This window comes from Helicoverpa armigera, chromosome 19 (genome assembly GCF_030705265.1).
Source record: "Helicoverpa armigera isolate CAAS_96S chromosome 19, ASM3070526v1, whole genome shotgun sequence".
Classification (NCBI taxonomy): domain Eukaryota; kingdom Metazoa; phylum Arthropoda; class Insecta; order Lepidoptera; family Noctuidae; genus Helicoverpa; species Helicoverpa armigera.
In genome coordinates, this window is record NC_087138.1 from 5,246,283 (window position 1) to 5,272,040 (window position 25,758).

General features: G+C 32.0%; 1 protein-coding gene across 1 annotated transcript in view; it reads left to right on the forward strand.

The window, feature by feature from the left end:
- LOC110372961 (transcription factor SOX-5) overlaps positions 1-25,758 on the forward strand; it is a 265,683-nt gene that overhangs the window by 89,221 nt on the left and 150,704 nt on the right. Inside the window, exon 2 of the mRNA XM_021330012.3 lies at positions 9,026-9,083. The gene's annotated coding sequence lies outside the window, so the exon portion shown is untranslated. The remainder of the gene's footprint in view (positions 1-9,025; positions 9,084-25,758) is intronic.

Here is a 25,758-nt window from a genome sequence, read left to right on the forward strand (position 1 = left end):
ATCGCTTGATAAGTGCAGAGATATATGGTAGTATGTACACCCACCACCTTCTTCTTCCCAGCAAAAACGCATAGGAAGTGGTGAAGGGCGGGCGTTTTGGGGGCTGTCTTTTGTAAATGTAATCTTCAAAAAGTGCTGATTTTCAGCCTACTTTGAATAAATGACTTTTATCTTCATCATAACACGACACGGTCAGGTATTTGCCCGGTATCAGACCTACTTAAAACTTTGATTGAATTAACGATTTTCATTTGTTTTTGATCCTATCATCGGGCCAACTATCGGCCGATTTTTAGTCTGTACTCTGTGGGTCTTCTTAGAAACTCTTTTGTATATGAAAGGTATTTATATTAGCACTGATTTGAACTGACAACCGTATGGAACCAGCTGAGTCTTTGTATGAAATACTTTATAATCAAGATGTGAAATGTGTTATTATTTTGGCAAGTTTATCGAGGCTTTGGTTTTAAGTGTGACGAGTATTTAGACTGGGTATCCATTGCTTGTCAAAATCGTATTTTCTAATGGTAGATCATCGCTTATTCGCAAATCTCTCTGTATCCAATAGTAAGGCAAAACTTTGCAAACAAAAATATAGGTAAAAAATAAAATAAAATATTCATCACCTGCCTTTCCTTTTCCCAACTATATTGTGGTCGGTTTTCAGTCTAACGCGATGCAGTTGAGTACCAGTCTTTTTAAAGAAAATTTCTATTAACACAAAATTATTAATTTAACACAACCTCTCATCTTAAAATAAAATAATGAGACTTTAAAATGTTAAGTACTCATGAACAAAAAAATATATGATTAATGGTCACTCCATTGCTATCTCTATTCTGTCGGCCTGATAAAAAGGTTGACAAAGGATATTGTATGGAGAGAGTCTCTCTATTGTTGTTTGTTTTTCGCAAACCACAACGCAATGCGGTGACAAGTTGTTGACTTGGGAGGCTGTCACGGTCGGAAAGTAGCTCTACTTTAATTTTAAACTGTTATAAAATATTTCTTAGTCGACGAGGTGGTTATTAAATTGTACTTAATCCATAATTAAATATGTGTTTTAGTATGACCAATAACTATATTATAATGTATAGGTACTACTGTAAAAAAAAGAAACATCTTTTTATTTGTAAAGATTTGAAAAATTCTGTCACTGTTGCAAATCTATCCTTTCGCCGAATAACATAGGCTATATTTTATCTCGTTACGGGCAGTAGTTTCCACGGAACGCGGGAAATCGGCTAGTGCATAATAAAATATGTATTTTAGTATTATCAATTTAATAAACACAATACATTAACTAGCAACCGTAAACAATAATTTACAATTTCGTAATCTAAACTGTAACCAAACAATTCGTTACAAAAACAGAATTACTATTAAACTTCATAACTTACAGTAGGTTTTATCGATACAAAATTAACACCATCACCGTTGATAAATTTAGTACTCAACACTCAACTTTGCCATGCAATTTTCAACTTTATGCCTTTGAAATAAGGGCTATGTGTTTGATCGTCGATTAAAATTTAAATGCGAGTTAAACGGCTGATTAGATGCAGATCAACTTCTAGATCAAGCAAATCATGTTAAAATAAACATGGATAAGGTTTGACAGGCTTATGTATGGCTCTCGAAGTATTGTATTGCAACTGGTTCATTGCGTGGCAGGGTACACATTGACGTATAAATCGTGCCTTTGTGCTGTTGATGTATTTTATACACGTAGGTATTGTCGTGAGATGTTTATTTGTTGCTATAGGAAGTCTTGGGTTAGTTCTAATGTTGGTTTTAAAGGAAATTATTTGGTCGTGAGCTGTAGTTTTAATTGTTAGATTTTTATGATATTTTGACTATCGTTTTCTATAAGGTAATTTTTGTGTTTTATTGCATAATACATTTTCTGAGATAACATTATTTTGACTTATGTAATTACACTTTTACCTACTTAATAAGCTTTAATATAATCCTTACGCTATACAACATTTTAAACATTACTACATCATTATGTAAAGTCACGTGAAATTATTATTGAAAAAGATTAAAGTTCCTACTTCCTAACTATATAAAAAAACTTGAACATAAAATTAAGTAAATAGTCTGATAATAAGTAAACCACTAATGCCAATTATACCAATATAAATAAATATGAATTTATCAAAGTTATTATCTCTGTTCTGACTTAGATAAATACAATAATCTAAGAAGGTACATATTTTCAAAGTTATTCTATGCTTTCGACTTATGCCTCTTATTTATAAAAAAAAATATTCAGCTCATCTTAGTAGAGCATCTTACCCACAAAACAACCTGCGAGAACAATAGAACCTATAGTGGGCAACGACTTAAGATTGCATTTGAAATATTCACAAACTCATTCCGCGCCCGTCTGTCTACCTATAACCATGTTACTACCACACTACAATCACACCAAAACACTGCAAAACAACCCCTATTGTGCAGACAATAAGAGCTATGATAACTTTAGAAATAAACTTGTTCGTGTCGAGAAAACTTTTCGAGTGTTTGCTACTTAAAAATTTATATATGCATAGCTCTATGACCTCCGATAGCCGTAGATCAGTGACCCACAAAGAATTGATTTTCGGCCGTTTCGGTTCCGATAAGTATTAATTTGTCATTTAAAAAGTCAGCGTTGAGCTATTAATATTGTTGATGCTTTAAGTTTTTTGTTTTTTTGTTGCATATTTGTGTGATGATGTTGATTAGAAAGGTGTGAGTCATCATTGAATTCTGCTGTGTTGGAAACTAGATCTAGAGGTAGACTTGTTGTCATGCAGGCATTATAATGTAGGCTTTGAGAAAACCTGTATTGGGTTTTCAAAGTCCAATTTGAGATTGAAGACTATTTTATGATATGATAGAATTAAAATTCAGATGTTTTTGTTGTTAAGGCGAAAGCATTTTTGATTTTTGAAATACATATGATTATTGTTGCAAAGCACTGCTCAACAGTTTATTTTTTTCAAAATGACAAGACATCTTTTTACTACATGAGTGTATATGGAGCAATATTTCAAAAAATATATAAAAACTAGCAGTAGGTACTTTTACTCGATTAATCTCGACTTTCGCGCATCTAGGTGCGAAATCCCATCTCATAAATCGAGATAAATTATTACAGTCACGCCTCCCAATCTACCACAGAACTGCCTATTTACTACCAAATTATAATTCTGCTACCATTTCCAAAAAGCGGTCAAAAAGCCGTTTGTTGTCATAAAACAGTGGGTGCCTCACAGCACAACACACTTTAATGTACCATCATTTAGCAATATATTAGCCACTTACCTACCGACATTTAAGTAGCCACATCATATTTTTACTATAAAATTATGACCATCAAAATCATACCTGCTTTTATGGTATTAATAAATTAATTAAAATTAATCATGGTTAAACCAAAGTATCTAAGCTTGTTGTATAGTCGTGTATAGGTTAATTTTAACCTCTTGATAAACTTCAAGTTAATTTACAACAGTGCTGGTAAGATGGTGCATAATTATGCATTTGGTTTATGTTAAAATGTTAAGTTTTACGAGTGTCACAATATATAAAAATATTAATTTGTGTCATTCGTTCTTAATTTTCTTTATTAATGTCAATATGACACATTTTATAGGTACCTATATTTACAAGAATCTCTTGAAGACAGTCCCATTTTTAAACACATCTAACAATCTTCGTTACTATGCAGCTATCAATATACAAAATAATTTGTATTTTCACATAAAAAGTGTACTGTGTCCTGTAAACTTCTTGAAGTACAAAAAAAAATACTATAGGACCACTCTCTACTCTAAACCAGTTACAAAACAAATTATTTCTAACAGTCCATATTTTAAAAACACAATTTAAAATCAAACAATAAAATCTTAAGACCATTATAAATTATTCACTGACAATAGTTTATTTAAAGTTTACACCCAATTTACATAGGATTAAACACATTTGTGATAGAGTGTCGCTTTCATCGGTAGAACATAAAACATTATACATATTGTAACGAGGAGAGAATATTAAGAATATAATGGTCTTTGTGATTGGGGTTAAAGATTAATACCTAGAGGATTTAAAGTTCAACGAATTTCGTTTATTTATAAAATTAGGGATCAACTTATCTTGTATTGGAAATGGACAATGATTCGGGATGAACTTAGAAGAAAATATGTATGTACAATAATGTACATATATAATGTTTTTTTTTTTGTCAAGAGAAAAACGACCTGATTGTTATTATCATTAAAAGTGTTTGAATTTATTATCATGCTGATTTTTTATGACTTTAATGCCGTCCATAATTCCATATTGCTAACCTTAATTTCGTGAAAATATTTACAAAAAAGAAATGATTAACATAATTCATCATCTTAACTCCGTTATTCGTTAAAATACGAAGAACCTAAGCTATAATTACCATAACCATTTTTAAGTATCTCATTCAAAATTCAATTTTATAACTTCAAAATACTTTTAACTCGTTAATGTCGCTATCGGATTTCATATAACACGGGCCACCATAGCTCAAAACTATAACCATTAGTTAGAACAATTTGTATGTTAAACTGCTCATCTGATTGCGTATGTAAACTAAAGAAATTATTTAATTAAGCCCCCTATAGACAGCATTTATTATTCATTTGTTTAATGTCATTTTACAACCAATATAAGATGAACCGCCAGAATCAAAAATTCTCGGTATATTTTTGTTTAGTAATAGGATGTTTGAGACTACTTTTATATTGGGCGTTAAAAAGGTTTGTCTTAGAAATATACCGTCTTACCACAAAAACTTTTAAACGTCAGTTTATGCCTTGTCTAAAAAAATGTCAAATTATGACGTTGACATATGGTTCATTTTGCAGCCAAAATTTTATTAGACAAGTGTAAAACAGGGTTTAAAGTTTTTGTAGTAAGGCCCATAATGTTCTATTATTTGTCGTCTTTCTCACTTATACTGTTGTGTCAACGGGTGGCAACAGAAAAAATCTATATGCGACGCTTCGAAACTAATATAAGTCCAGGTAATAGCTTGTTACCCGATTATAATGAAAACTTTAAAAGAATAGTTTAAGTTCTGTTATGTAAAGTTTTGTTTTAACGAGCTTATTAAGTTGCTTTAAATTTAGGTTAGAAAATACACGTACATGTTACTTAGCGGGGTGTCTTTAGAATAAGTTCGTATGTGCTTTTATTAGGACATAAAAGTTCTTTGAAGTCGTCTTTATTGGTATAATGAGACCAATTACCTGGGTTGTACAGGTGGTACTTTGATTTTCATTTTGTTTTCTCTATAATGAGGTATAGATTTAGTATTTTAAACTTATTACAAATGTTACAACACCCATTTCAAGGGTGCTGTATTATTTTACACTAGCTGTTTTCTCGCAGATATTCCTTCGGAACTACTGCCCATACCGGAATAAAATATACCCTGTTGGGAAGAGTGTAACTTTTCAACAGTGAAATAATTCTTAATTAGTTCAGTAGTTTGGGAGTCTTTAGGTATAAACAATCAAAAAATGTTTCCTCTTTATTATACTAGTGCAGATGTTTTGTATTTACACAAAAACAAAGTTTTTCTAAGCAATACATAGGTGTAATATTCGCCAAAAACAATCCAGTTTTCACCCTCCATTTAGCTACATAATAGCTTTCAGGATAATAAGAGGGTGTGCGAACCGGAAAACTGTCCAGACAGGAAATAGATTTTTGAAAGTTCCCATCAATGGAAAAATCTGATTTTGCTACCATGTTTCGGGGAACCTGTTCGCAGTTGGTTGTTTTTTTTTTATTTTGTATGTATGTTTGATTTTGGGGATGTATCGACAATTCGTGGAACGTGAAAGTTAGGAGAATTTAATTTGGATGGTTTTCGGAGTACCTATAGATTTATTTAGTTTTGTAATTTATTTATTTCATCTAAAAAGCTAACATGTAATACATACAAAACGATCATAAGATTAACAAGGATTTAAATAGGTACAGTTGCCTAGGTAACTGGTGGTACTGATCTGAAGCCAAGGGTCTCGTACAATATGTACAAAATAATACTCAAGAAGAAAAGTTTTAAACAAAAAACATAATAAATAATACTTGAAACGTTCAGAAGACCTTGAAAAATGTTCATTAAAAATCATGGCACACAAATAAAATTTTACAATACCTTTTAACCCAAATACTTGTGTACCATCAAAAGGTACCGTGGTACTTTTTTGGTACCTTTCCGTTATAAATGAAGCAATTTGCTATGTTGTATCGTGAAATATTGTTCCTTATAAGAGACAATGGTGCTATAAGTCAGTGACAGAACGAATGACGAAGTAATGGTTCAATTTTAAAGAAAGCCATGGGTAATAAAATGTACTGTATCGGTTTTTGATGGAATATTATGGGGTAGTTTGTATTTTGGTGCTTACATTGTACATTGTTCGTATTGGTGGCATCACGGATTTAATATTTTACCGTATGGCAATAATGTTAACGTTATCATATCCTTTTCGTATTTCTATGGTACTGAATTAAAATATTTTGATAGTCATATAACAAAACAGATGATAGACAAACAAACGGCATATATCAATTTAGTCTAGTCTGGTCATGTTAGATTAGTTTCAATGGCACACAACAATAGCGTGACACTTGTGACCAGTGCATATATTTCTTGTATTTTTTAATTTGACTAATGAATTATTAAAATATAAACCTTTACCTTCATTTACCTAGCACGATCCAAAAAAGAATACAGTACCACAAGGCCCTAGCTCTTCAAGTTATTTACGACCAATTTTAATTAATCCACCGCGATTAATCGCCCAACAATTATAATTTCAGCATAAATCTGGTGATCCTTGATTTCAATCGGAATTATTTCCATTGAAATAGCCAACTGGTACAAAATAGGCATATTGTTTCATGTAAGACAATGGCCGGTCGTTCTATAATTGTGAAGGTGCACACAGCCCAATTGTGGCTTAATGACTGAGGCTATAAGCGTTAATCGTTGATTTTGTGGCCGTACCAAATTATAAGCGGTAGCGGGTGGATTCATTTTTTTATTTTTCGAAGTAATAGGTAAAAATTTACTTCTAAATAGATATTCTGTAGGTATTATTTTCTTAATGTATACTAAAACATTACGATCGAAATGTTATCAAGGTTGAATTTCAGGAATCATATCTCACTAATATTATAAACGGGAAAGGTTTGGACGACTGTATGTTTGGAAGCAAATGTATGATAGCGAGAAAACTACTAAACGGATTTTGATGAAAGTTTGCATTCTTGTTGTCTTATCCGTAATAAAAACTTGAGGCAATACTAGAAATGTGTAAGGATGTACATATAATTTAAGGAAGCACATTTTACTCTTCAATTGTATTTGTTTCCATACTGGCAATTGATTTCAATTTTAAATGTAAGACGATAACTACCCGCTTCCCCCTCAAACTTGGCCCACAAACTTAATCGTTAAAATAAATCTTGATACGATAATGCCGGACTAACGACGGAGGATACAATGCCGCGACAATCGGCTGCGGTGCCTTTCATCTCGACACTTTGTCTCCTATAGTCAGCTCGAAACGCATTGGCGCGGGACGCCTTTAATTGGTCCCGAGATATTCGTAATTATTTAAATGTTTTCGTTTTGTCGCTGGAGGGCCTTTTTTGGGCCTGATAACGTTTGAGTGAATGACGGAATTTGTAAACATGGTTGGTGATTAATTTTGTGCAAAAAGTACGCGGCTATCCGTGCTTGACTGAGATCGGCATCGCTAAATGTGTTTTTTGTGGAATAGTTGGTTTTGTTTTAATTAGAAATGTAGCTGAGGTGATACATTATGTTGGTTTGTATTTAAAGATTGTTGTTTTGAGTTAAACTTAAGCTTTTGAAAAAGTTTTAAAATTTTTTGAAGAATCCAGTTAAAATGAATTCCAAAACATCACCCAAAATTCAACACCGATACTATCACTACCACCCAAAACGTAGACAAGACGACATCAACAGCAAAACCAGTATAAACAACCAATTATAAATAAAAAAATAAACTAATCAACGGCCAATCTACACCTGCATGACTACATGACTATTGGTTTATCAGATGCCGCGGTAATCTGCGAATTTCGAAAGAGGAGCGGCACTTTTGTTCTTACATTTTTTCAAAATCACTTTTTAAAATTATCGTCGTACGAATCGATTGCGCCAACTGCGGCTCGATCAGAATTCACACGGTGCATCTCAAAGGATAGCTTGAGTGATTGGTCCGCGATTTAAATGTTGCTTTTTGTGATACGATGATAGAAGATTGCTGTGTACTTTGAGCTTGTTACGCACTCAGACTGTTGGAGTGTTGAGCAGTATAATATTTGGAGATGCTTTTCACTTTTCCCCCTTCATAGAGATAATAGTTATGTAAGTATGATTATGTTGTATCTATCAGGTAATAGGTAAACAGATAAGACGCTTCATGTACTTACAATAAAAACGCCTTTACTAAATATTTTTTGTATTGGAAAAAGATACTAGATATAAGATGCGATAGAGGTGATACATAGGTAGGTACGACTTCTCTTCTAGAGTACCTTACTTGGACGTATTTTCCAAGCAAAACAAGAATGTATACATTACGAAACTTATACCTATAGCAATCTTATTTGTTTACAACGTAGGTAAAAGAATTTACGACGGTATGCGTGGCATCACAATTTTCACGCTTTAGTCGCCAAACTTCAGTGATTGGTCAGTTAAATATTGGATGTACCAATTACAAAGATTGTTTGTAAAAACAATGATTTCATTGAAAACTTGTGTAACTAATGTATTTTATGGTCAGACTATTTTGTTTTTAGATACGGTGGTAGATAGGTACCTACTGATTTTGTTATTCAGAAAATCTATAGGAAAAAAATTATAGTGCGGCCTTCTTAAAGATACAGCCTGTTTTAACTAAAATTGTATACCGATCGATTCAGTTATTAAAATACTATTTTTTCATTTCAGATACTTAAAATCGTGAAGTGAACATCATTTCAAGATCTTCGGGATGAGTTAGAAAAAGGTAAGTTTTCTTTATACAGCAAAAAGTGTACATTACATTATAAACATTATACCTATCAATGTCTATAGGCATTTTCCAAACTAACTGGATATTTCGATTGAACAGTGTGTGAAACGAATTTTTCATTCATCATATTATGGAATTTACCTTTCATTTAAGGCGCCTGCCAATTTACTCAAAAAATTAAGAAAATTATTCGAATCCTACCATTTGTTCGTTGATTGCCGTCAATAAACTAATGAATTGTTGCTCCACACAAAAACACGGCAACCAAATATAAATCTAACAATCACTTCGTTAATGGACTATAAAAACATAAAACCCGTTCATTGAATAAAATAAATAGTTCTGATTGTATCCCTACCGTTAACTTTAGAGGTCCGTAGAATAAAAGTTTGATCTGGGTAACTAGTTTTCTAGACTGAAATTCCATTCAAGCTTGTATTTTTAGGTTTCTTTCTGGCTCTTGTCTTGTATGTATAGGCACAAAAACATGTTTTTGGACTTTATATACTGCTGTGTGCAGTTTCATTTCTTTTAAAAGGTGTGAAAGCAAAAGAAATTGAACTTTTATTTTTTGAAAAACAACGTTTTTAGTAGCGTTGTTAAAACTTCTTTTATTTTTTTTAACCAAGTAAAATAGTAATCACCTAATCTATGTTTCTCTTTCGATCGGCCTTCGATGACCTTTTGAGATAAAATAAATATATTAAAAAAAAACAACAGTTGTGACTGATACACGCTACCGTTAGGTTTTGTAATTCCAAAGGCTAAGAATGGAATTCTAATCTAGAAAACTAGTTTCCATATCTAAGCTAAATTCCATTCATGCTTGCATTTTAAAATCATATTGTTTAGGAGAAAGGACCTGATTTTTTTAAAATAAATTAACAAATAAAATGACCTATGAGTCATGCTGTAAAAATCCGACTCAATAAATAAAAAATAAATAAACAATTTTAGATAAAGATAGGCTCCACTAATGACAAATTTAAATGTTATTAAGGTATTTAAATTTAATTATTTGTTGTTTATTTTCTAATATGTTTATCGTAAATTCTTCTATCTGGGTTAAAATTATAATAGAATAATCGTTTATTTTATTTCATCTAGTATTCGTGCTTGACCACAGATCTGACAATAAAATAGATTTTGATCTGCCCATTTCTTAGTTCTTATTTTTTTTCTTTATCGATCTTATATGTAGGTACCTGTTTAGAAGATGAAAGAAAATTTAGAAAAAGGGATTCAAATTAAATTGGTAATAGACCACAAACCCAATAACGTAGTGATGTTACGCTTTAATGTCTGTATATAGATAATTATTTTAAAACAAATTAACTGCGATTTTATTAGTTAAATATGAGTATTTTATGACATTTATTATCAAATTATTTTATTAAGCTTTCAGAATAAAGGTAAGGTTTACAATAAAAAAATGTTATAAATATGGCCTTTTCAATCAACTTTCTTAAAACAGACACGAACTTTTCTTAAAAATTGCAATATCGTGAGGTCAACCGTACATTATTTAAGGTTACATGCTCTAGCTGTAATTAAATATCGTTTAATTGTTATAAAAACTAGACAAATTAAGACTGTTATATTTTATAGTTTCACGTTGAATTAATTCTGCACGACTGACTTACTTTAAGGCCTCTCTCCGTGGCACAAATATCATCTATCACTATCAATACGAGGTTCCATGCTAGAAATACAGTAAGGAAAAAGAAGCTTATAATAAACATAAGAGGGGAAATTATTTGCCTGTAGGTAGATTGCTGTCTCTGACTGCAATTTTTTCAAGTCTAATTTTCATATTTATGAATTCGTAAAGGTACTTCTCACAATTAATTATAAAAAAACGGTTCCTCAAGACACAACAATATATCTCTGACAGCCTTAGAATCCGGGCTGTTCCTATTGTTTTAACGAGAATTCCTTTATGAGTAGATACATACTATACTCTCTAGATACAAGGAAATATAAAATAGTTTTTATTCCCTACATTACTTATTCCAATAATCATACTGCCTCTAATCCCATATAATCTTAACGTCAAACTATTCTAAAACTACCATTTACGACATCACTAGTAAAGAAAATGGCCGACTAAAGAGTTCATGGGCTAAGAACCTATCACTACTTAAGCATAACTGTGCCCTTTGAACCGCCTAGCTCCTAGTTTATGGAGCAGTTCTGAACCGGCCCACTTAGTGTTTGAAGTACTTAGAATTATACTATGTTACTAACTTGAACAGTTATGAACTTTGTGTACAAATTATCGATAGGTATAACTGGACAACACTAGTTTAGTGTTGTAGTGATTTTTTTGTGCGAAAAGAATGTTATAACATTTTTTAAAGACAGTTTCACTGGTTACTTATAAACTGTCAGTTAGTTATGTGGTAATTAATGCCTTCTGCCAGATAAAGGCTGCTAATGATTTCGACCATATGTTGCTAACCAAAACCTGTGAAACCAAAAGTAAACTATCGGAGACTTTATCAATAACCGGTGAAATTGGCTATTAGTGTTTTTGTTCATCATAATCAGCAGCATAAATAATAAAAGGTGAATATTTTTTTAAAGAATTATAGGTAAAAAATCAAGTAAATCAATATTGTAAATAAAAACAAACAGAAAAACAACTACTTTATTCAGTAAAAGTCGGAAACTGTAATCGTATCCACACGCCTTTCACATTTACACATTTTCCCAAAACCAAAGGATCTAACCGAATAGTGAGGGGAAAGAGAAAATAAAAAAAAGGTATCGATATCGGTTCCCGATCTTTGGCCATTTGCTAATTACTATACCGCACGCGCCTTTGTGGCTTTTCTATCTAATGGCAGACTTACAAAAAAGTGTCGGTTTTCCTCCAATGAGAAATAGCTGAAGTTTTGAGAAAAAGTTGGGTTCACGTACGGAAGGTATTGGTATGGCTTTTGAAAAATAATGTTAAAAGTATTGTTTTGGTATCGATACTTTTAGAATGAGAACAACAATGTCTATTTTAGTTTAACTATTGCTCAAGTTAAATACAGTTGTAGAAGATTTTGGGAAAACACAATTTTAAATATCAATAACGAATTAGGTCCATAAATCATTCAATTTTGAAAAACAAGCAATATAAATTACACTTACCACCTACTTTTTGCAACTGTCAACATACTTGTAAACACGAAACAAAAGACAACTACAAAATCTTTAAAAATGGAATCATTAAAAACAAGGTGTCTATTCTAAAAGCCAAACGACAAATTTCACCGAGTTCATCGACATTATAGGCAGACCAAATGTCGCCGTATTCGTGAGAAAATCACAAATATGTCGAACGTACAACTTGTATTAACATAATCGTGTTTCGACTTCATAAATTTACGAGTGGTGTCCAAGCGGCTTTTACATCGGCTTTCCGAATCGTAGGGTTAAGTAGCCGGTTGTTCTTTTTTTTTTAATTTATAGCCACTTTTGTTTTGTTGTCGCGGTAAAAGGGTTAAATGTTATTCGCGTGGTAATGTGATAAATTGGTTGCGTAATGAATTTTTTAATTCGATTATATTGTAAAATATGGTCATGTTTTTGTGTATGTCGTATTTTTTTAAACAATCGAAAATTACACTTATTCTGACACACTGGTCAAAAGTGGACAACTGGGCGAAATATGTAGTTTTTTTTTTCTAAAAATATTGTAAAAAGAAAGTTAGGAATATAATGTAGCCGCGTTAATAATATATCTATTAATGTGAGAATCGAAATAAATAATTGTAGTTCCAATGATATACAATGACAGGTTTTTAATGCTGTTAATGTTCTAAGTTTCCGGATGACACAAACTTAGTGTGTAGTTTGTTTATTAACTTACAATTTTTCCCACGGAAGATTATGTTTTGTAGGTCAAAAATATCATGTTATGCCATCTTTTATAAAGATGTATGCTTGCCACTTTTTCACTGATTTAGGAGTTAATATATTGTGTACTGCATAATATTATGAAGGTCGTTTGGAAGGTCGTTACCTCTTTTAAACTGCTATACCAAAGGCATGAAAGTCAATCAAAATGTCATCGTAAGAAATGAAAGAAAAAAATATATATAATTAATTTTAACTGTGATAGAACCACAAATGAAAATGAAAATGTTAAAACTATTTTGAGTTGAAAATGGAAAGATTCTAGAACAATGTTATAATAAAAATCCTTTAAATATGTTAATTGACCATTTACATCAATCTAACGGAGAATTGTTTAGAGACCATTCAAACAATGGGTTGGAATGTTTTTTTTTTGTTTGGATATGATGATAGAAATACAAAATAAATTAATTTTGTATTTCATTGACAGTTTGATGTTACGGTATATTTAATGCCTGATTAAATGACCAAATTATTATTTGATCAGAACTCATTTGACGATATATTTTGGATTTCAAACTTTTAAAAAAATTTAGATTTACCTAATACATTTTGTTTCTGTGTTTGCTAATTTTGTTTTGTTTTCTCTCTATAAAAATGTGATAAAACAGTATTATTAAAAATATATTCCGATATTATGAGTCTACTAAATGTGCACTAGACTTTATAAAATAATACAAAATTAACATAAAGTAAACGCTTCATAAAAATCTTGTCTACATACTACATAATTTAGTATCATCATAAATATTAATAATTAGCGAGCATAATAGGCCCATTTCAAAAAGTATTAGATTTCGAACACTTAATATAATATTTTTATGATACCTGCCTACGTTTTTATATTTGTGTACGCGACATATTTTACTGCTTTTTACCCGACTGCCAAAGAAGGAGGGTAATGTTTTTCGAGTGTATGTAAGTATGTATGTATGTATGTATGTATGTATGTCTGTTCCTTTGTGACCTCCTGTAGCCTAAACGGCTTGATGGATTTTGATGTATGAGGTATCGTTAGATTTGTCTTGATTACGGGAGTGTCATAGGATACATTTTATCCTAAAAGTCCCACGGGATATTTTTTCTAAATTTCCCTTTAAAAAAATATGTATGCGGTATCATTAGATTCATTTCAATCACGGGAGTAATAATTAATATAGGATACGTTTTTTCTCAAAATTCCCACGGGAACATGTTAATTCTGCGTCAACGCAAAGCAACTCATGCGTTAGCAAGCAAAAGATAGGGCGTGGCCTGGCATGCGGCGCGCGGCGCGCGGAGGGGATATGCTCGAGTATACAGCCCGAATGCGGGCACACGCATAAGGGCACACGTCGTTGACGGTCTTCAGCAGTAATGACTCACCTAATTCTTTTCTTCTTCACTACCAACAGTCCAGATTGGCGGTAAATTTATGTTGCGGAGTAACATCACTCGTAATCTAAAGCCAAATGTCGTCGAAATAATTTAAAATGGTACTTACATATACATAGTCTTCTACATCTACAACATTTTCGTTAAATAAAACAGCTAAAAGTTATAAATAAAAGAATTATTATTAAAAACAAAATACCCGACTGCACACTAAAAAGAGTAAAACAAGCCCCACAATAATATTTAATTTATAAATATTGATGGAAAGCATCGCAGGCGGGGACCACCTTGACCGCCACCAACGAAAATTCTGCTAAATGGTGCACAACCGAAATGACTATAAATAAGCCTCTGTTGGTCCCCGCCTGCGATGCTTTCCATCAATATTTATAAATTAAATATTATTGTGGGGCTTGTTTTACTCTTTTTTTAGTGTGCAGTCGGGTATTTTGTTTTTTTAATTAATGTAGTAAATTTCCCTATTATTATAACTTTGACGTCAAAACATATTTTGTGATCCTAGGCGGTATGACAAAATAAAACTATTTGTTTTTCATGCTTGTCAAATTAAAATATTTACGAAAGAAAGGGAAAATATATTGTTATCATTATAATATAAGTAATAAATAAACCAGTCGTTTTATAAATTGAATTATAATATGTTAAAGATTTTGTATTTTTTTAAACAAAAGTGAACACATTGGATTCATACAAAACATTTTTGTACCACAGACTCTGGTTTAGAATAGGGTCATATTATTGTCATGATGTTCAAAATACTAAAACAACATGCCAGCTACATACGCCGTGGGAGAGAACTCTTACTTAATACCTACACACACTCGTAACTCACAACAAAACAATAGCGAGCTTTCAACTGAAAAAACAAAAAACGATCTTCAATAATTACAAAATAAAGCAATACCCAGTAGTACTAACAAAGCAACATATTGCAAAACGTCTCAATAGAGAATATCGGTTACATAAACTAGCGTCGAACCCCGACGTCGCCGATAAAATGCCGATCAGTGCATACTATATGCGCTGAATTATGCCAACTGCCGGCGTCTTTGATGCCCACAGAGTAGGTAGAAGATAGAAAGTTATGAAATGTAATATTTTCTGTTAGGTATTAAGGAAAATACGTGAATAGGTATAGTCTATATTTTATGCTTTTCAAATTGTTAATAAAAGATATTGGTTAAGGTGCTTTTATAATAAAAGTAGATTCTATTCGTCATATAAAATTGTATTCTAATTTATTCCAGTCTCGTTCAAATATTTTACAAAATCAGATTTAACAAAATTTATAAATCACAGCAATTTATTTCATTATGTCGATCATAACTTAGTAAAATATTTGTCTTGCTTTATATTGAAAATCATGTTGAATTGAAATAATAAAAGCTTATTCATAAACTTTTGAATCAGGTATAAAAATAAAGAAATAAGATATCCAATTCCTGATAAGTAAATTTACGATTCGATTTAATAAAGTTTTTCTTAAAACTGCACAGATTCTGAGGTCAAAAAAAATAAAAATTGCACAATATTTTCTTAAAAAATCCTAGCATAATTTTTTTTTCTTACCTCTTCAATCCCTTGTCTAAGAACGTAAAACCACTCCTTACCTAAAATCCTTTGATGTCTTCTCTGTGTATCAGTTACTCTATGACCAAATACAGCTCCCATACAGGCGGTAGGCTTTCTTTGTGAATTATTGCGGGTTCCGTAAAGGAACGGGCTACCCGCGTCAATACCTTAATGGCGAGCCGTGTTTCCACCTGCGGAACTCTAAAAAATAGTAAAAAATAGCCCTCGGGCAAGGGAATAGAAACCGATTGGATTGAAATATTTGTTTGTATTTTTTTGTGTTGCTAGTTCCGAATTTTGTGTTTGTGTTGTCGAGATTAAAAAATGTTTTTTGTGTGATATTAGATTTTTTTGTGTCAACTTTTGGTATATTGTTTAAGTTATGTATTATATATTTTTTTGTTTGAAAGAGAAATACATATAAATGATTTATTAGAGACAATATAGATTCCCAAGGGAAAAGTACCTAATATTTCTATTTGAGCGGTATATGGGTCGGTTTATATACCTGTGTATATTCTCATTTGACAGGCAAGTATTTTTAAAGAGTCCTCTAAAGGTAATTATTCAGAACCCAAATTAAAATTTTACACTCCAAAAGATAAACGCTCCCAAAAACCAATATCAATTTACAAAATAGACTAGAAAGGGTGAAACGAAACATATCTTCGGATCGCCTTGAAATTTTTATTCGTATTTATACATATCGACCAGAAATCTTTGACCCCTATCACTGGATGAAATTTTCCCTCTTGACTTCATATTCTTTCGAAGTAAGAGAGGGGAGGGGGTTCAAAATACCCTGGTGGTCGTCCATCACTACTCTTGGAAGGGGTTGGTTGGATTTACAACCCTTTTGCAGCAGATTTATGTGGCGATCGCAGGGTTAACTTAACCCTCAAATGCAGAAAAGATCGCGTTTCTTTATTTTATAAATGGCCGCCGAAAATAGACTGCATTTTTTGTGACTTGCTCCCTTGAGGTTTATTTAAGAGTTTCTTTTATCATAAATAAAATTGTGGCTACAGAATGGGGCTATAATATTCTCAATACATGCAATATTACTATCTAAATTATATTACAGAAACCCCTAACTCAGCTCGCAACTAAAATCGTTTAATTGTTCTCATTAAAATGTACTTCAGTGCAAAAAAAAGGGTTTCTCTAAATACAGTGGCCCGTGGCGTGCACTAAGGCCCGATATCTAGACTCATTACGTCCATACCGTGCAGGCCAGAGCATGTACGCGGTATCGATGTCAGTTAATTTTCCACCAAGTGTAATTACCGTGTTTCGCTTTGTTTTTGCTACTAACTTTATTTGCATAGTGGAGTAAGGGGATCGAGTCTTGTTTCGTTGGACAGAAAAATCTGTGGAGTCGAATTTTGCATTATTTGTTTTTCATATGTTATTTTTATTGCAGTTTCGAAATCAGTTTTAATAGTCGATAACATTAAAACCTTGCAATTATCTAGGTACTACTGTATTAACTACTGAGCAATAAGAAACATAAGATGGCAGAAATAACAAGCACTAAAATAATTTATTATCAAGATTATCAATAACATAAAGCCACTCATTAAAAATACTACGTATTAAAATAATAATAGGTAGTGTTAATATGATAGAATATAATGGTGAAGGAAAATCCTATTAAAATTCTAGTTTCTTAAGAATAAATGCGTGATGCAGATGAGAATCATTCGTTTCTTATTAATAACTATTGTGAATAGCAAACAATGTTGATGACTTCATAGTATTAAGTTTAAATGTGTGATAACATATGCAGTGACTCATAAATAAATATCTAGGTACCTGTTTTTATAACTTCTTAGGAGCACGATTAGTATTGTCTTTTTTATTCATAAGTATATTTTTCCTTTATAATAAGCATAACTATCGAGCGAGGTGAGGTATTTAATAAACCTTATTCTTTTGTATTGTAATTACTGATGATATAAAATATATAACAGGCTTTGTAATATATTATAAATATGTATGGTTAATTAATATTCTTTACAAGAAAGATCTACATAGTTTAAGAATATAAAAAAAAACGACTGCAAAAGTAATTCGTCGATAACTTTTCAAGTTGATAAAAATTATTTTTATAAAGCAACACAAGTCACACTCAAATGCTTCTACCCAAAAAAAGGACAAGCAACTCCACAGTTTTTCCTGTCCTGATCTAAAACTCCAGAATAAGCTAATAGAGACATTGTTCGGGCGCTCGTTAGCCGCATCAAGATGCGCGCGCCACGGGGGTCTAGACTGCGCGAGCGCACACCATACCCCTATAGGTACGTACCTAAGTACCTGCCTGGGTACCTATTGAGTACCAGCCTTTACCAAGGATATCTAAATTCACATGAAGCTTTTAAGTTTAGAAGAAAAAGACGTTGATTTGTCAACGAGCTTCATTACGGCGGTATTTGCATATGTACACACCAATTAAGTTCTTAATGGTTGTACAGTGCTGCTAGTATATTTTTTGTAAAGTGGGGTGTACAGAAGTGAATATGTAGAGGTTTATAAACAGTAGCATTTTAAGTTAAAGAAGTGTGATAATGTCTTCTTATCACTTTAACGTAGGTACGCAGGAATTAAAGAAAAAGACATAAACATCTTCAGATTAGAATTGAACTATATTAACAAATATCAACTCTTAAGAATTCGTTTAATAAAGTTTCCTTTATTTAATTTTAAATCTGTTACTTTAACACTGGTGTCTGAAAACAGCTCATCATAAAGAATCACTTTCCCTTTGTTTAAAATCATAATAATGTAACTGAAATTTATTTGCTTAAGCAACCCGACACCGAAGATATCCAATTTAGTGAAGCTTTCAGATTTATTTCAGGACTGTATTAAGACTGTTTTTGACTGTCATCTTTACTAATAATAAAAACGGTAAAAGAATTTGTTTGTTTGTCACACTATTACACTAAAAGAATGGAGATGAAATTAAAGTATGAATACAGGTAGCATCTGCTCTGTCTTTTTCTTAACTATGTTGGGGCCGGCTTCCAGTCTAACCTGATGCAGCTGAGTACCAGTGTTTTACAAGGAGCAACTGACTATCTGACCTCTTCAAGCCGGGCAGCCTAATATTCCTTGGTAACACTGGTTGTCAGACTTACTGGCTACTTATAACGACTGTTAAGTATCATGAAGATGGTTTAGTTCAACTCTATAGGTTTCTGTATTCGGGAAGTATCTAGTTCCATAAGAAGACGAGTGAAACCGCGTGCTACAGCTAGTATGTCATATTATTATGACAATGAACATATATTTCGCCTCATTTCGTCGTGTGTTATATTTATGACAAGTGAGTGACGTGAAATATATTTATTGTTTTAACTATTTTTGGTAGACGTTTTAGTGAACGGGCTGGGTTGTGGTTGTTTTGAGTGGTGGACAAAAGTGTTTTAAGTGAGTTGGTGGGTATCTTTTGTGGTGATATTAAGGATTTAATTTAGGTACTTACCGATAGGTATTATATTAGAAATTATATTACCCGTAATAATAATTTGACAATGTGACAACAAGACGCTGAAATTACGGTTAGTGTGTGCAAAGGGTGTGCAAGGCTTTTGGGACTTTTCTACTAACATTTCTGAAAATGCCTAGTTTTTCATTTCTATCGTATAGAATTAACTTAAAAATAAGACGAAAACCATCTGGGCACCTTTTGTCTAGGACCAACGGTTCGTACTGTTTCTTATTTTTATTTAGTTTATAATTTACTTCTAAAAAGGCGAAGCATAAAAACACTCATATATATTTTTTTATTCAGGAATGTAATCACGATTTCAGTCCAAGTAAACCAAGGTATAAATATTAACTACAGATTTAAATAGTTATGTGTTATAAACGTGTAAATTCTGAACATTTATCTCTTTACCCATTATACCCACAAAAATTGTTCAAAGATACTATAACAAACCAGCCCAAATATTACCATAAAGCCTAGAGTACACTAACGTAAATTCAAAGGGGGAACACTTAGAGATGCAATGTTAGTCGTCTTAAACCGTGGTGCACACGACCGGAGCTTATCTTCAATGTAGGTCAGGCTGCAGATATTAAAGTATTGGAATCTCTTACATTATACCAGTATTAAAAGTTTGGAAATGCTTAGATGGAGTGGAAAAATCTATCGATGTAGGGTAATAGGGATCTTTAGTTGTATTGGCATAAACATCATAGATATTAAGTTTCTCACTGACACTCAGTTCCACGAGTTTCATCACATTATATTAGTGACATGATATAAAAAAACTGCCTATAGCCATAGCTAAGTGACCATTCCATTTCAACCTAAGGGATACCTATTTTTTTATGAAAGTACTGATAATTACCGTGTATCTATACTTTTCTAAGATACTTAAGAAATAACCTGATAGGTAAATGCAAAATGTTGACTCATGCGGGAATCAAAGCCGCGACCTCTAGCGCGGAAGGCAGATACATCGTCTACTATGGCATCAGATCGTCAATAACTACCCTATGCACTTAACTTCTCTAACACCTATTCTGTCAATCAAGGACCAAATCATACAAACTCAGAAACCATTCACAAACAACGATCTAACACAAGCACACACACAAGAAATTCTAAATAAAATTTTATTCTCGCGTGCGGTCCACGCATGCCCATAACAAGCCATAAAGCTTGCTGCACACCAATAAATTACTCAATTAAACGCCTAATTACGGCAAAAAACATCGCATAAAAATGTTCAGTGCATACATAGAAATATATAATATATAGTCGGCAGTTAAAAACGGGCTTTAATTGAAGGACAATGACAGGGGCAGACCGAAATAGATTTGAATAACAAACAGATGGTTGGATTGTAAAAAATAATCGAGAAAGGGTTTGGAGAGAAAGAAGGAAGTGTGGTAGCTGGTATTGCATACGGTTTACTCGTATTTCAGAATAAAAAAAGTTTCAGTGTGTTAATTACCTTTACCTATAACTATCCCCGAAAGTTTTCAAGTCAAAACTAATCGACTAAGAGGTAAGTTATGATTTGCAATCAACCTGTCCGCTAATTGCAAAATATTAACAATCATTAATTTTGACAACACAATAAGTTTATTTGTATTTGACAACTTTATCTACACCAAAATGATGTACACCCATGTTTAATTATAAAAAAGACAGCTATTGTGACCATGAATATTACGTTACATAGCCCGAAGATAATATGTACACACTTAAGAATTATGTTCCAATACTAATTATTGCAAAATTATCACCTTTGTCGACGACAAATACTTAGATTTAGCAACGCAGGATATGACATACGTGTTGACATTTTCGCAATAGAATTATTCATGTCAATTTTAATAACACTTCCAATCATTGCTTAATCTAAACGTCCTAATTTCGACTTTTGAAATGTCAAGATTATTTGTTTTCGACTATCTCGATACTTATCTATGACGTCAGAGAAATTTTACGCTTACAAGTTAAAGTTAACGATATACTTTTATTATGCTAATTTATTGGACAGTTTTATTAGTAAATTAAGTAACAAATTAAAATTAAATACACTAGTGACGTCTGGTTTAGTGTTATTTAAAATTGGTCCACAGAGATGGCTAAATGTAAACCACCTTTATCTTGACTATAATTGTCACTATTTATTGTTTCAAGATTCAAATTACTGCAGTAAATTTTAAAAAAAGGAACACTCAAATTACAACAGTAGGAAGCGGTTAAAATTAACCCTAAACTGCCAGCAATTTGTTAATTGTTGGGGTGTTTTTTGTCCCGTTTATTTTTGAAGGGATTATTTATGAATTCAAATGGCCTCTGAAGACCAAGGGTTGGCGGTAATTCGTATGTTTTTATGATCTTTATTTTTACGTTTGCAGAAGGGGGTTAGAATCCCGCGAGACGTCATCAAAGTGCACGGAAGTTTTTTTTTGGTTTTAATTATAGTTTTGTTTTGAAATACTTTCGTACATTTACGAGCATATGGGAACCATCTCAATGTAGTTTTTTTATACATATATTATGACATTCTTCAATTGACAGCCAACATTCTTATTTGAGAGGGATCATAAAAAAGCCCTGATTGGAATCAGCGAACCTATTGGCATGGCATAAAATAACTGGTGGCAAAATGTACAGTAAGAAAACCTTATTATTTTCTTTCTATTTCTATACTTAGTACTTCTTTAACACCATCTAAAACTAACAACAACAGTAACCACGCAGTATCACAATAACCACATCCTTAATCCTTAGCTCATAACTACAGTACAAGTTTGATTAGATTGGCGAACATAATCCTGAGACAAGCTGTAGCTGACCGGAAGATTAGCTGGGAGACAAAACTTATTAACTTGAATGTAAGTTGGTGATTGGATAGCTATATTTTGTTATTAACTAGCACTCCAGGAGTAGAGGGTTGTTGTGTGCAAGGAAATTATAATTTTATTTGTTTTTGTTGTGTAGTTAGGATAGTGTTAAAATCATGCTTAGAGATGTAGTCGCAATAAGCGCAGTGTATAGGTATAGGACCTATATTAGGATTTATAGCAGATTGTTTTCAAAACGTATGGTAAAGTTATTTAATTTGTTGAGCATCATTATATAATAATAAAGTAGGTTAAAAGTACATTTTGAATGCCGACTGCTGATAGCAACTGCAGACCGCACATGCCGCGATTTAGGTAAAGGTAAATTATGTTAAAGTACGGTCACATTAACATGAGTTTAAGTTTGTTAGCTGGGAGACAAAACTTATTAACTTGAATGGAACTTGCTGATTAGAGATATATAGAGAGCTTTATTTTGTTATTAACCAGTATTTGAGTAATGGAGGGTTGTGTTGTCTTATTTTGTTTTTGGTGTGCTAATTACGTATGTAAATATGGAATAGTGTTAAAATCATGCTCAGCCACAATTTACAGCAGCAGACTATAGACACATAGGTATTTATGGTAAAACATTTAGTATGATTTGGGATAATTATTGTAAAGCAAGTTTAAATTTGCAAAATTAACGTGCATATTTCAAGTTAAGCGAGTTTAAGGTACCTAAATTAAACTAAGGAAATAATAATAACACTATTAAATTGGCAAAGCAAGTTGAATGCACAACAAAATAAATGTCAAAAGAGCAACAGTTTTTTTTTTGTTTTTATATAACTAGTAACTACTAACGGTTACTTTGAGAAGAAGCCTTATCTATTCTTTATCATTAGCAATGAGAAAAAAAGTAAAGCAAGAAAATACATAGGTAATTAAAAACAGACAATACGAACGTTACAGTAGAAAAACTTGAAGTTACATGGTCGTTAATGCGACCCAAAAAAACGCATTTGGATACAATTTCATTCGGCGACATTATATCTATCTACTTTTTATGATCAACACGACACTAACCAATAATCTATTTTTAATTAATCAACCTACATCATTGATATTTATAAAAAGCGTATAACTGAACACATTATTAGACCGTGTTTTTATGTCTGTGCAACCGAAGCGTATTTCCTTCGCAGTTACTGTTCATAATTTACTTTTATATTTATCTATGTTTATATTTATTATCTATGCTTCCTGCTTTGTATAGTCTGTGACACTGGCGACCTACAACACTTTACTGTTGACAGTAATTGGGCATTATTTAACATTAACACTAAAAACATTTTAATAAAAAATAATAAAAAAACAGTAGAAATTAACGCACCAATTTAACCAAGTAAAGATCAAAGGAAAACGCAAGAGTTCTTGCTAATGACATGTTAAAAAAATAAGTTATTTATTTTAACAGGAAACAAAATATAAAATAAACAATAAATCGTAAACGAAGCGTGTTTCCGCGATATTTTCTCAGCGATAACCAATAAAACTATCAAATTATTGCATGTCGTGTCATCAAATTTTAGTTACGTCGAAATAAACAAGAACTTTTTATTTATATGATTTTTTTTATTGTCAAGTACAATAAAATCTTTGTCCATGTATGATTGGATTGAGTGATTTTGATAGTTGAATAAATGCAAAAGTCGATAGTCAAAATACCAAAAGTAAAAAAATATCTCGTCGTTATCAACAACTAAGTAATTTAATTGATAAATTCATTTACTGTCTTATTGAAGCTTAAAAAAGTTGGGCTTTTAATTGCTACTGAGATTTTTTATCGCGACTGTAGGTATTCTAAAGTCTTGCAAGCATTAACGATTCAGTTCATCAATTAATTACACTCCAAGATGCCGACACCATACGTAACTGTACTTAGAAATATTGACATTTCATTATAATCAGCATCTTTGTTATAAATATTTGCTCTTATCTCACTATGCATTTAAACATTTTCACTTAATAAGCCTTTCAGTGGCAATCAAGAATGCGATATGCATCTCAAAAATTGACAGGCCTGATAGCATCTTAGCGTAGGAACAGTGAGCATCGACAAATGTTCATTAGTAGCACTTATCTGGAAGATAACTGAATGTTTTTTTTTTTGTTATTAATGCCTATGTGATGTATGTGCGCTTAGTAAGAAGTTGCTTGCTAAGAGTATAATCAATTGTAGGGGCCTTAATGTGTACACTAGGCAATTAACATTTCAAAATAGCTACTTAAGTATATGAATAAGTTTTTTAACTATTAGATGTCTACCTAGCACAACAGTAATAGGATTTGTGATAATTGTGAAGTATCAAAAATTAAGCAAATTACGAGATACTCACTAACCATTTCAGTGTAGGTAAATATATATAATGATCGTATCTAAGTTCCGTTCATTTAAAACGTAACAACAAAACGCTTGCAAGTATCAAGGATGCACCAACGCTATAAACAGAATTATGAGTTACGAGCGCGGTCTGTTCTCACACGACACATACAATATTACAGCCCAGACTAAACTATTTATAATATTATAATAATTTTCTGGCCCAATTATTTTGCCGCTGACACGTTTTATTAGTTTATATACGATTGTTATGTTTACTGAAACCATAAATTATACTTTTATAATTTTCTCTCCGTGACAATATTATAAACAAAATTTTCTGTATATGATAAGTCGTAAATTATACGGTTTTGTCGTATGGAAAAGACAGAAACACGAGTGTTTACATAACATTGAAGCTTAGTCAGTTTTTCGTTATGATTTAATGGATTTTTTGACGTTTTTGTCTTATAATTTTGGATTAGTATTGATATTTGCGAGGTGCGGTAATCCAAGTTGTGCGAAGTGGGAGTTATGACTTGAGACATTTTTGAGTTGGTCTTTATTTTTTAATGTAAAATATATTTTTATATACAGAATCCAGACTATACCAAATTTCAAATACTTAAATCGTGTCTATAATATCAAAAAATAATTCCACAAATAAAAGTAGCAAATCCAAAAAACAATAATTCATTAAACAACTTCAATTGTAACCTCATTATATATTCCTGTTTGTCTTTGCCAATACATTTCTCACCGCAGGATAAAATGGTTGGTTACACAGCAGGGCGTAAGGCTCGCCCCGCACGGTGCGACGGAAGCCTGGCATAACTGCGGTAATCAAACGCCGAAGTCCCTATGTATTGTGGCGTTTAGACTGATTGCTTTAAAGGCGAAAACACACTTGCGCGTAGTGGCGTGTCTTGACGCGTGTTGTGATACGACACAACAGACAAATATGTTTCTAACCATATTGAATGTATGAAACACACACGACACGGAAGTTTCCGCCTTTTTGCTCAGCTTAGTCTAGGGGGTGAATCTGCAAAGAAAACGCATACATTTTGGCCTATTTTAATTTCTTCATAA